At 34.1% G+C, this 13,975-nt stretch overlaps 1 pseudogene; it reads left to right on the forward strand.

The window, feature by feature from the left end:
* The first annotated feature begins 3,242 nt into the window (after positions 1–3,242).
* On the forward strand, positions 3,243–13,514 carry LOC133196182 (uncharacterized; annotated as a pseudogene).
* The last annotated feature ends 461 nt before the right edge of the window (positions 13,515–13,975 follow it).

Genomic DNA, 13,975 nt, shown 5'->3' on the forward strand with positions numbered 1-13,975 from the left:
GTATTAAATGAAGTGAGATAGCATAGCGTTCTGGAGAAAAGTTCGGTCGGAAGACCACTTGTTGCCCTAGCAACAAGAAACGCATCTAGTTATTATTATTATTCTTTTTTTTCTACTTTCTTCTCCGGTACTTTTTTGTCCGGGAGTGTTCTCATAGAACCACTCATCCGATTGACATGAAACCTTTTTAGGGTTAATAGGCATGTTGTGTAGGTGTTCGGAACGAAGGTCATTTTGCGCGCACATGCATGCACGTGCGCGCGCGTGCAATGAGTGAAATGACTGATATACTTGATGAAGCCGTAACTTTTATATTTCTTGATGAATTGCTTTGAAACTCAAGATATAAACATATATTAGTAGTCTAGACAAGATAACATGGTCAAATTAGCGTGAACTCACGCGCATGCACGTGCGCTCTTCTCTGATTGGCTGATACAAAAATCTCAATAATTTCCTTGTTTTTTGACAAAATACTTTGAAATTTAGAATATAAGTATATATTATAAGGTGCTACAACATGTTATATAGGAAATTTCTTGAAAATACGCGCATGCAGGTGTGCTGCAATCTGATTGGTTGAAACTTTAAATGTCTATTACTCCCTTGGTTTTCAACAAAACAGAATGAAATTTACGACATGGATAGGCACATGGAGCTTCTACATTATGATACTATCAAAATTGAATGCAAGGCCATGCATGCGTGTATGCTGAATTCTGATTGGCTAATAACTTAAAGGGTTACATCTCTCTTATTTTTCAATGAAATTCTTTAATATTTAACACAAATGTTTGTATTGTGAGACACTATAAGAAAATTAATGTGAAAAATGTAGAAAACATGTGCAAGCACATGCGCTGAAATTTGATTGGCTAATACCCATATGGCTATATCGGAGTAGTTTTCCAATGAAATACCCTTAAAAATAAAGTGTCCATCTATATTACAAAAGTATTGTCTAATTTATTGAAGCTTTTGGGGAATGGGGCATCATAAGGGATTGGGGAGCCGTTTGGGGAACATCTGTAACGGTTCCCGTTACAATTAGCACTAGTTAAGGTCTATTGTCTAACTAGTCGATATACTGTACACTGATTATTTTACCCCGTTTTCAATGTGTATAAATCTGGTCGGATACCCTGTTTAATCTGATCGGCTGTTCTTCTGAAAATTGATTTTGAAATAACAATCATTGAAGACCGACTATATTTTGATCAACTCTTATTTCTGCATTATTTTAAATAAATTCTTACTTCTGCATTATTTTAAATAAATTCTTGCTTCTGCAGTATTTTAAAAGAAAGGAAAAAATAATGGCACTTAACCACGAATTAATTCAAATTATTCATGAATTAATTCAAAGATTGGCAATATAATCTATACCTATATATTTTTTTATATCTTAAACTTTTCTTTACCCTAGGAAAAATTAAGAGACAGAGATATTCCAGAAGAAAATGACTCTAATTACATTTTCTATGAATTCGGCAGTGGAACGTGGCTCTCCAAACACGAAAGAAAAATATGTGATTTTTTTTTTTAAAATTAATATATATTATGTATTCATGGATAAAAATAATATTAACACAAGTATTCAAACAAACTGATTTTAGGGAGCGAAAATTTTAAGGCATTTGATGAAGCTGTTCTCAGTTCCCGAGTTTATACGCATTGACAAAGATGTTAGAAATAGCGAGAAAAAAAATTATGAATTGAATAAGTATTTGCGGAAATGATACTGAAACAACTTCAAACTTAACAAGTTAGTTTAAAGACTTGATACTGGATGCGTTAAGGTGGTTTAATTAAGTTTGGACATTAAGTCACCATTAAGCTGCAGCTTAAAGGTGGCTTAATGGTAACTTAATGAAGTTTGGACATTAAGCACCTAGAAGCTGCAGCTTAATGGTGGCTTAAGGACATACGCAACGTACCTTATCTAATGATAATTTTTCAAGATATTCTTAATTTAAGATTATAGTGCCATCAGATGTTCGTAGACAAAAAATCAGCATGCATTACCAGGGGTTTTGAAAAGATACCAGTTGATGAAAATTCTTGTCTAATTCGAAGAAAAATATAAAAAAAAAATTACTAAACATGTATTCTAGATGTTTTGTTCATCCAAACTTGTTTTAGAAGAAGTGTACAACCACATATATGGACATTAAAATGTAGCACAAAGTTCCTTTAAGTATCGGAACTCTTCAACTCCAAGGGAAAAGACAATAAAGTTCAAACTACATTGCGTATGTCCTTAATGGTGGCTTAAAGGAATTAACTTCTATTAGCCACCGTTAAGCTACCATTAAGGCACCATTAAGCGATTGCTTAAAGATGGTCTTTCGTCTTGTGTTTGAAATATTTTATCACATATAAAAGATATCCAAAATGAAGAACAGAAAATGTAGAAAATAAATGATACGAAAGCAAAATGTTGATCTTGGAATCATATTTTCTAAGGCAACAGTTTACTCACGGAGCTACATGTATACGAAAACACAATTAATCTAAGACAGGTTGGCAATATGGAAACATAGGCGGATCTAGAGGGTAAGGATTGAGCCCCCCCCCCCCCGGATTTCCAAGTTATCGAGTATTAAGAAAATGATCCTAGAACCCACCCCACCCCACCCCACGCGCCTAACAAAAGACTCTTATATATAGTAAAAAGAGCCATGTATCTGGGAAAAAAAATTGGCCTAGAAACTTTGAATGTCAGAAGATTCCGAAATTTATTTAACCCCCACCCCACCCCCCAATTTCTCGAGAAAAAAAATGTGGATCCGCGCATGACCAAGTATGAGAAGGAAAAACTAACATTCTGTTTTCTGGTCAAGGATACATTTTTGCTACAGATTGTGATTAATTATTCAAGAGCATACTTAAATGTTTCAGTAAATTTACATTATATTTACATGTACATTATACCCAATGCGAAAAAGCCTGAGTTGTTATCACTTGAAACATTTTTTTCCAGTTTTCCAAGCTTTGATATTTTCACATTCTCGACACATCCTTTTATCTTTTGGCTTGGTTTAGTCACCCAGTCATGAAATATTACAAAATGGTAACAAATTGAAGGCATCAAAGTCTGGTGTCGATATTTGAAGCGATGACAGCGTAGTTATCAAACATGTCGGCCTTTTTTTTTTTTGAAAATCGGTGACTCTGGGAACATGCAGTCCCCCTGTTCTCATTCAGCTCTCCATCTTCATTGAGCTATTCATCACAAAACCATGTGGCAAGAAAGTTTTCAGAAGTTTTTAGAGGATAGGTAATGTATTTTATTTCTGATTATTTTTGAGCTTTTTAATTTTATACATGTACGTATTTATATGTAACAAAGATTTGTACCACCAACTTTCAACAACTAATTTTTGAAGCAGTATAATAATTGCTATTACACTATTTGAGGAAAAATTCGTGTTTTCAGAATTAAATTTTGACCAAAGTTACACCTTCAAAGTTGCATGTCACAGTCACAGGTGCTTGAGGACAGGACCCCCCCCCCCCCCAATATGAGTTGTTGATTTTAGGGATATATGTAGTTTCATAGAAAATTCAACAGAGCATCTTGGTTTGCAGCCGCAATTGGCAACCTTGTACTTGTAGATTTATATATAAGAAGTGTGTAGAAATTTTAAAGTAATATTTGTTTTTGGTAATTTCTCGAATTGATGGTATGGATTATATCACAAATATGACATTGAAAGATAATTTATGAGGGAAAAAAGTCGGAACGGCCCGGGGGTCTATATCGGGGGTGGGGTTCCTGTCCTCAAGCACCTGTGGTCACAGTGTGCTACATTTCAAAAACATTAAAGGTGTACGCGCAGGCACAGGTATCTAAAGTGAGCATAACCAACAACCCCCCCCCCCTGAAAAAAAATATAGCAAAGAACATATACTTTCTCAAAAATATGATATTTCCCCGTCAATCACATACATCCATATTCCATTCTATGCAAACAGATTGTCCATATATGGTATTCCGTATAAATGGCTAATCTCTGAACGCAAGGAAAAAAAAGTACAATCTATTTGCATATGGATATGACTGACAGGGAAATTTAATATTTTTAAGATACATGTATAATACACGCCTACTTTTTTTAAAAATTTAAAATAAAAGGTCCACAGCGGTCCGGTGTAACATAATATAAGGAGTAAATTACTTAAATTGAGCCTACTGTATATATACATTCTACCACAGTTATTGACGAGATCAAAGAAATGCCGCGGACACTATTCTCCAATAAATCACGAACGTCATCAAAAAATTATCAGATCAGAAACACATGTCAAACCTGTGCAGTTAAAATAAATATTTCAATGTAGAATCTAATACTTATTTAGACCATATCGATGTGTCGTCTTACGCAGTCTAAATGGATTGCCTGCAACAGCTGATAAATATCTTTTTTATAACCAAGTCGGGCTATTCCACGGACCTCCCCACAACATTTACACTCCGTGATTTTACAGATAAAGCTGTGAAATAGACAACTGATTTTGTTATTTTACATTCATAAAAATTAATCAATATATGTTACAAACAAATTTATAATGATTAAAGGATATTTTTAATCCAACGAAAGCTGAAACCGTCTGCATTTTATGCAATCGATACATAAGTAAACAAATTGACTCTGGTGTTAAATGGAACAGCAAAATCGCGACATGGTGACCTATTTCGTTTCTACGGAAGCGTATTAGGGCCGCAGCAGTATTTTTTATTAATTTGTTATAACAAATTACTAATTTGTTATAACAAATTATTAATTTGTTATAACAAATTGATAATTTGATATAACAAATTATTAATTTGTTAAAACAAATTACTAATTTGTTATAACAAATTGATAATTTGTTATAACAAATTAGTAATTTGTTATAACAAATTAGTAATTTGTTATAACAAATTGATAATTTGTTATAACAAATTAGTAATGTGTTATAACAAATTAATAAAAAATACTGCTGCGGCCCTAATACGCTTCCGTACGTTTCTCTGTAGAGAAAACGATTAGCCGTATTTTGGAGCTGTTAGTAGAATAGAAATAAAGTCCTTGTTGTCGTGAATGATGCAGGATAACCTCCGAGGTCGAGAAATGTTGTCTGAAATATAAAAGCCGAGGCGATTGCTCGACCTTACAGCAACAAAAAGAGGGGGCAACCAGCATCTAGAGGAAAATTTACTATAGCAAAATATTATACTCAGAAAAAGAGCCCCCCCCCCCCCTGCGTTCTATGGGCCTGTAAATTGGAGGTTTGGTGGGGTAGACAGGGACTGCATATTTTACATAGATAAAATACATCAGTTCCATCACCAAATAATCATCTGTGTCATTTTCCTGCCTTTGTCAAAAGGAACTTAAATTCAATACCCGTTACAAGCAACATTTCAGAGAACAAAGACGATTTTGTTTACGAAAGTAGCTAAGTTGTAAAAATACGGTAAAAACTTTGAGGTCAGGTTCATAAATTACTCTCTCGCATTGTCGCATACAGAGGAACAAACGACAACTTTACTGGTCCATAACTGCATCAAAATTAATAATTCATGATCCGATCACAAGAATTACTATCATATAAAACAAAATATCTGATTCTCAAATCGAACTGAAGTTTTCCAAAATATTGTATTCATCAATTCAAGTTTTGCCTACAGGTACTTCGGACAAGGAAACAACTCCCTCCTTTTTGATTTAAAAAAAACGCATTTTGAAAAAAAAAATTACATGAATTGATTTAAAAAAACGCATTTTGAAAGAAAAAAATTCATTACATGTTATCAGGTATGTAACCCTTTCGTCTTCTTTCAAAAATATATTTTATCTACGTACATGTCATTCAAAAATGCAATTTTTGCAAAAAGAAGTGCCTGTTGAAAATGTAACTTTTACGTACAATTCATATGAAGACGACAAGGTTGCATTACTCTTAACATCAGAAAACATACTAGTATATAAGAAAAAAGGATATCGATCCAAGATTTAAAAAAAAACATAAGAAAGGGTTGTCAGTTTCCATTTTTGCCATGAAAAGGAGGAAAGAATTCGTATTTTTTAGTATTTTTCTTTTATTTTACTTTTCATGTTTTAGATCCGATTCTGAATTATCAAATTCTTCTGAGAAAGAAAGCCTGCCATCGCTTGATGAATTCTCGGCTTATCTAAGCAATGGTGATGATCCAATCTCCATTTCCAGTTCCAGTTCCGATATCAAACCTGGAAATCTTGAGTTATCTCATCCCCCTGAACCAATCGTTATTCCTTCAAGCTCGGACTCTTCTCCAAATTCACCAGTGTCACCAGTGTTGGAGACCAGCTCTGACTGTACATCGGATCAAGGGTAATAATACATTAAGCACGATTTAAGTGTAGAGTTCATGTTTGAACACTTAAAGGCCGAGGTTTTCAACCGGTCGGTTTTCCTCAGGTAAGTTTTGTGTGGGGTGGAGCTTAATTGAAACGGCTGCGAAGCCCCGAGGGAACCAAGCTGGCTTGTGTATACCTACCTATATACACAGGATGTTACCTGTATATTACCTGTAAATGTTTTCACAAGACATAGTTTAACTTCGCGTGTTGGTCAATCGAAATGTTGATCGTCAAATTTTTTAAATAAAACATGCTTAATTTTTTATGTAGACTGATTCCTTTAGTTCAGTTCTTTTATTAAAATATGTTTGAATAAAGGAGACAATTTTAGTTTAATTTTGTGCGTTAATAAATTTCAAATCTTTGGTTGTAAGCTGGTGACACCGAGGGAAATAGTCATTCACAAAAACGAAAGTAGAAAAAAGCGCGGTCCTGAATAAGTCTCTAAAACTTATAATTTAGAAATCCTGTCTGAAGGCTAAATTTTGTAGAATATACATAATAAATTAAATAAATATTTTTTATATAATTCCTATGTGATTAACCCATCATGTTTCATAAAAATGGTCATGGCATCCGCGTATTGTTTCTCCGACAGGTAGACGAAACGGGAATATAATCACTTTATACCACTTTTTTTCCTCGGGATCCATAATTCTAAACAAACCTTGTATATGCAATGACAGCTTTTATAATACTGCTTATTTCTCTTTAAAACTGGTTATTTTACCGTAACTTTCATCACCATGTCTCGAAGAAATATTACACGTCTTAAAATTTTTAACTTGGACAATATGACTATCTCATAATTATAAAAAAGGAATTATTATTTTATTAAATTACACGATGCTTCCAGTGCAGTTCAGTATTTTCTGTTTTAAGTAAAATTGATGTACGTGTAAATTTGGATAATCTATACTGCATTATAGATTGTATAGTGAAATGACCCCCCCCCCCCCCTTTCTCAATTACAATTAAATAGATATATTAACTCAATGATTTTATTTTTCATTTATTTTATTATTTGACAGACTGATTAAATATAAATTATATATGGCTAATTACTTTATAATAAAGTAAAAAAAAAATAATATCAGCTCTGGCTGCTTCTTTATCACTGACGATGTTATACATGCGGTAGGCATCAAAGACTGAATGTTAATTCAATGATCGGTACGATCCCCAGCCAAGGTATACAAGATATACACAACGGCAGGTAACAAAATGTCAATCAATTTTCAGTATCCAATCTCAGGCTTAATTTCATCTGATTGACAGGGGTTCACAGACCAGGTAAAATTGAGGGTGGTGCTTATTTCCTCCCCCTTTAAGTCTTTTTACAGGAAAATTTAAAATCAAACCACGTCTCCAAGGGGCTTACAGTGTAGATACAGATTTGAAACTGAAGTTAATTTTTTCTGAAAATTTCTATATAATATCATGACTTATATGTTGCTAGAGCATTTCACACGGAAATATATACGTGTTCAGAAACTTCTTTTATCTGGAAAATTATCAAAACTACGAATTTCGGGACGGGTTTGATTGACACAAATCCTTGAAGAAGAATGTTATATCACTGTCATCAAAAGGGTTGGGTATCGGCTGGGAATTTCGTATTGCGATATATTAATTGCGACTTTTTTTAACTGTATTGCGATATATATTGCAATATTTTCAATGCCAATTAAAATGCTCTTTTTCTTAATTGTTCAACCTCCATCTATAGGCAGAGTGTGTAAAAATATTATAAATACAGTGTTATGAAAAAGTTCTTGTTGATCTCACTACAGTTTTGTAACACAATGCAGCCATACAACAGCAACCTTACCGTTTGGTACTGTTTGGTACTATTGAAAACGTTTCTAACAAATTAAATTTTATATTTTACTTATGAAATCTAAAGCCCAAGCAGTTTGCCGGTATATCGGTACTGGAAAAACGTATCGCAAAACGACATTTTTTGTTAACGAATAGCATTATACCGGAATATCGATATTATTGCGCAGCCCTACTCATCAATCAATTTTTCTGATTGTCGTTTTTTCACAATTCATTTTGCAATAATTAGTCCCCTACCGGTGAAACCGGAGGGGACTATAGGTTTCCTCTGAGTCTGTCCGTCCGTCTGTCCGTCCGTCTGTCTGTCTGTCTGTCTGTCTGTCTGTCTGTCTGTCCCTCTGTCTGTCTGTCAGTCTGTCCCACTTGGTTTTCCGCACTTTTTTCCTAAACGCTTGTAGATATTGAGCTAATTTTTGGTATGTGAGTGTATCTTGATGAGTTACAGATCAAGTTTGCATTTCGTTCCGCTTCATTGATTTTTGACGGAATTACGGCCTTTTCAATTTTTACGGGTTTTCCGCAATTTTCTTCTAAACGCTTGTAGATATTGAGCTGATTTTTGGTATGTGACTTTACCTTGATTAGTTATAGATCAAGTTTGCATTTCGTCTCGCTTCATTAATTTTTGACGGAATTATGGCATTTTCAATTCTTAAAGGGAACAGAACCAGATTACACTTGCCGGTAGGGGACTAGTATTGCTCATGCAATACTCTCAGAATGCTTGTTTTTTTCGTCCCCAGAACCCCTGGAGAGTCTATGCCCAACTTATACTTTATAAAGCGGTTAAAGATTAGTCAATTCTTTTTTTTAAAGTGCAAGGTGTCTATGGTGGGCGTTGTATTTCAGTGCACACCTTTAAACGTTAATTTTGCCTCCGTCAAAGATTCGGGGACCTATAGGTTTTGCTCTGTTTGTCCGCAAAAACTTGCTCATAATTTTTGATTGGTTGGAGATATGGATTTCATATTTTACTAGTGCATTTCTTGTGACAAGACCTTCCTTTAGGTACCAACATATTTGGCCTCTTGACCTTGACCTTCGAGTTTGATCCACTTGTGCCAAAAAACAAAACAAAACTTTAACCTTGGCCATAAATTTGAACAGTTGGTGCTAGGGCTTTCATACATGTACTTCACACGTGTATTTATTGTAACAAGACTTTTCCATGGGTATAATTATTTTAGACCTTATGACCTTGACCTCAGAGTTTGACCCAATTTTAAGAAAAATTATCCTTAACAACAACTTTCAAACAGTTACTACTAGGACTTTCATGTTTCACATGTGTATTCCTTGCGACAGAACTTCCCTTTAGATACCAACAATTTTGATCTTTTAACTTTGACCTTCAAGCTTGACTTAATTTTTAAGTCAAGGTCAAAAAACTTAAAACTTAGACATAACTTTTGAACAATTGGTGCTAGGGCTTTATTTAACATATATATATATTTCTTATGAAAAGGCCTTCCCCTGGGTACAGTTAATTTATAATCTTTGAGTTTCTTTGACATTGTAGTTTGACCCACTTTTAAAAACTTTAACATTGGCAATAACTTTTGAATTTTTGGTGCTTGGTCTTTCATTTTTCACGGGTATATTCATTGAGACAAGTCCTTTCTTTGGGTAACAACATTTTTGATCTTGAGACCTTGGACTTTGACGTGCATTTGAGAACGTTTTGTCATAAGCTGCCGTTCGGGGGCATCAGTGTTTCGCAAACACATCTTGTTAAAATAAGCTTTTCATTTCAGGTCTTCAGGATGTCCAACGAAGTCGCCGGAAATAAAGTTCTATGACGACAACGAATACATGCCAATTTTTTCTTCGATTGACAAGAAATTTGGGGTAAAAGAAGCTGTATCAGTAATTTTAAATACAAAGGATCATTTGGCATCAAAAGTACCTTTTAGTTGCAAAGAAACGAAAATATTTGTTGTAGACACGAGTAAATTAGAGCATCTTGATGATATACGGTCACATGAACTAGGTGCCATGAAAAATGAGAGAGTTCAAAGAGATTACGTTTCTATTGCTGATAATGAGAGAGTAATTAAAGTTTTGAGAAAAAATCCCAGCGTCATGAGACAAGGAATCTACATGCTCAAAAGGTCTTACTACTCCTTAAAAAGCGACGCAAGTTTTAAGAGAAGAATATACGAACTCTTTGACTGGAAAGGAAATCAACATAAAGTAGTCATTTTGCAGTTTGTTTTCCATGGTAATATTCCCCCGCCAAAGCCAAGATCTCATGGAAATAGCAAATCAGGAGGGATCTACGTACGGACAACAAAGTCTACAGTTGAAAAGGTAAATAAGAAGATGAAGGCAAAAGATGCTTTTGAGAACGCATTCGAATCTGTCGGCGGCTTGGAGGCAGAGAGCATGTGTACCATCCCTAGAAATATAAAGCAGATTTACAATATTAAGCACTCCACGTCCTGGCAGGAAAAAGGGTCCAAGGATAAAGACGACTTGTTTTCAATTATACAACACTGCAAATCGGAACAGTCTATGACTAATCCTTTTATAAGGTCCATTCAAGCTGCACCCGAGCCCATGTGCGTCTGTGTAACTGACAGACAGCTATCAGAAATGCAGAAGTTCTTAACTAACCCTACAGAGACATCAATATTAGGTATTGACCCTACTTTTAATTTAGGCCAATTTCTTGTAACAGTTGCAACATACAAACACTCACAACTTCGACATCGTCGAACCGGAAATTCCCCTACAATGATTGGTCCCGTCCTCATTCATCAGCAAAAGCTTCCAATGTCATATTCCTATCTGGCAAAAATTCTTTTTATTGGAACTGACGATGAAAAGGCCATATTTAACGGTGTGAAAAATTTCTTCCCTCAAAGTCTGAACATTCAGTGTTTTAGGCATATGCGAAATAACATTTCCATAAAACTCCAAGGACTGGGTGTTTCAGAATCCACCATAGGCGAGTACATCAGGGATATATTTGGTGTAAAACGCGATTCCGAGGTAGAACACGGATTAGTTGATGCCACTTCTGAATCCGAGTTTGACACAGAGTTAAAAAATTATGAAATAATCTGGAATGAAAGAGAAATCGAAGACCGAAAAACAAACGACCCGCTTTTTTACAAATGGTTTCTCAAGGAAAAGGCAGACACATTTAAAAAACATCTTCTGTTACCACTGAGAATATCTGGGTTTTGCTGAGTATACCACAAATGCAAACGAATCTATAAACAAAAAGCTTAAGGAGGTTGGATCCTGACATTAAAAGTAATGAGAATTTTTTATGAAGTATATTTTTAGAATTTATTCACATAGCTTAATTAAAAATCAAAACAAAAAACTGGGGTCAATGCGCTTCTTTTGGCGCTACAGAGCATATAGTTTGACCTTTTTGCACTGTAAAAACGTCTTACACATAAATCAACTTTTTAAGTTTTTCCTCCGATATTTTTTATTCAAATAAGTTATGGGAACAAACACAGTTTTATTTCATCTTGAATAGACCCATTAAAATTTTTGACAAAGAACAAATTTTTTAAATTACTCCGCACATTCAATTATTTGACTCAAAAAATTTCATTTTGCTAGCATTACAAATTTAACAAGCAAAAAACTCATTTAAAAGTAATGACATTTTACTGAATTTAAGAAGAATGGTTAAAAGTATCTTGTATATTCAGAAAAGAAAGTTAAAAGTGGGGGTCTGTGATGTTAATTTTTAGATATTACTAAAATAGTGCTAATTTTGAGCTTAAATTAGGGCTATTTTTTTCTAGATTTTCACAATATATTTGATTTACTTATCAAATATGATGATTGAATTCATGACAGTTTATTAAATATATAATTTAGGACCAGTATAAAACAGTTCACTGCACAAAATAACTCTGTGTGCAGACTGCATGTAAAAATAGGAATCCAAACTTAACATACTTTAAATACTTCAAAAGAGAAAAAATGATCATTTTCTTCTAAAAAACCTTCCGCCACAAAATATAGTTCCTCACTTAATGCTTTTGGTATGGAATTTAATCATGGAGTTTTAACTGAATATAGTTTATTTGGCATTGTAGAATCCAAATTTATTGTAAGAATTAAAGCATTACTCAGATTTTTTTAAATATAGGTTAAAATAAAAATCTGCTCAAAAGCTCAGGAGCGAACCTCGTTAAAGAGAAAGTAGACTACAAAGAATCTCAGTTAGGAGAATTTTGTTCTAAACTATTTTCTGTAGTTGACAGTCAGAACAAAGATGTTGAAAAAGCCCTTATTGGAGTTGGGCCTTATGAATTAAGACCTGAATATAAACAGTATGAAATATGCCAAACAGACTGGTTCAAATTAGCAAGTAGCACAAGACAAGCCCACTTGCAAAACTTTCTAAAGGCTCCACTTAAGCCATCACGTCACTCTTTAGACAGCGAGGGTGCCTCTACTTCGGGAACTACAAGGTCCAAAACCAAATCTGGTGGCATGAGTATTGAATTTGAAGATACCGGGTTGTCTGAAAATGTTTACCAAAGGGTATGGGATAAAGCTGTGGAAATTTTAGAAAAAGATAGTAATATTGTAAATGCCCCTGGGGACAGTACAGCAATGCTTGTTTTGAGCAAATCAAAAAAAATTCCTCACTATGTTGAAATATTTAAAAGTGGAAAAATAGAATGTCCGTGTGATGGATATAAAGCCAAGCAAATGTGTTCTCATGCCGTAGCTGTTGCCGAGAAAAAAGGAACTCTAGACAAATTTTTGTGTTGGTATAAGAAATGCGGAGAACTAAGCGTTTCAACGATTTGCAAAGAGAAAATGCCCCCAAAACCTCAAAAGAAACCGGGACATAAAGATAGATCGGCAAAGAGAAAATTCACTACTCAGTATGAATTTGAAGACGTATTATCTACAAAACGAAGATCGCGCTACAATCCACTGGAAAGCAATATGACCGCATCTGACGATTTGGAGAACAATTACTTTCTGAAATTTTTAAAAGGAACAAAAATACGAGTATGCTATGGGTGTTCAAAGGCAATTAGAGTGCCGCCATTTGTACCTGCTCCCCCCTATGATGTAGTAATATGCAGAAAAGAATACCGCGCTTATACGCATGATGGCATAACCAAACTCACTCTTACACCTCAAAATGTCCATTATCATTTAAAGAAGGCATGCCTCACGATGAAGAATCCCGAATTTAACGAAGACACTCTCATTATTTGTCCTCCTGATGTCGCTATACAGCTACAAGATGTGCATAAGAGTTATCTTAAGTGTTTTAATATTAAATATTAAATAACTCGTTCGAAGTCCCCTTCAAATTTCAAGTTCGGTGGGAAAAACATTTTCTATGATTCAATCGATGTCCATATCCTTCTGCGAAACTTATTTCTCCCATTAGAATTTCAAAATGCAAAAAGAGGTTATCATTTGAAAAAAAAAAAAAAAAAGAACGATAAAACAAATAATAAATATAAGCTATACTGAGTTATAAAAACTGTGCACTTGCTAAATTATGAGACAGGGGAGATAGTTTATTACTGTGCAAGTCCTGTGTATAATTATATCTGAATAAACCTGGATAATGTAAGTTGTGTTGTTTCATTAACATTTTCAGGTATCGGATATAATTTTAAGATGTATTTAAATATCTAGATTTTTTAGAAGTTCGTGTATATTATTACTATATACAGCATCCAGTATATATACTGAATATACATGTAGTTATTTCTCTCTCGATATCAATCGATGGCAAA

The sequence above is a fragment of the Saccostrea echinata genome, unplaced genomic scaffold (genome assembly GCF_033153115.1).
Source record: "Saccostrea echinata isolate AGI-Se365-2 ecotype Australia unplaced genomic scaffold, CSIRO_AGI_Sech_v1 ptg000030l, whole genome shotgun sequence".
Taxonomy (NCBI): Eukaryota; Metazoa; Mollusca; class Bivalvia; order Ostreida; family Ostreidae; genus Saccostrea; species Saccostrea echinata.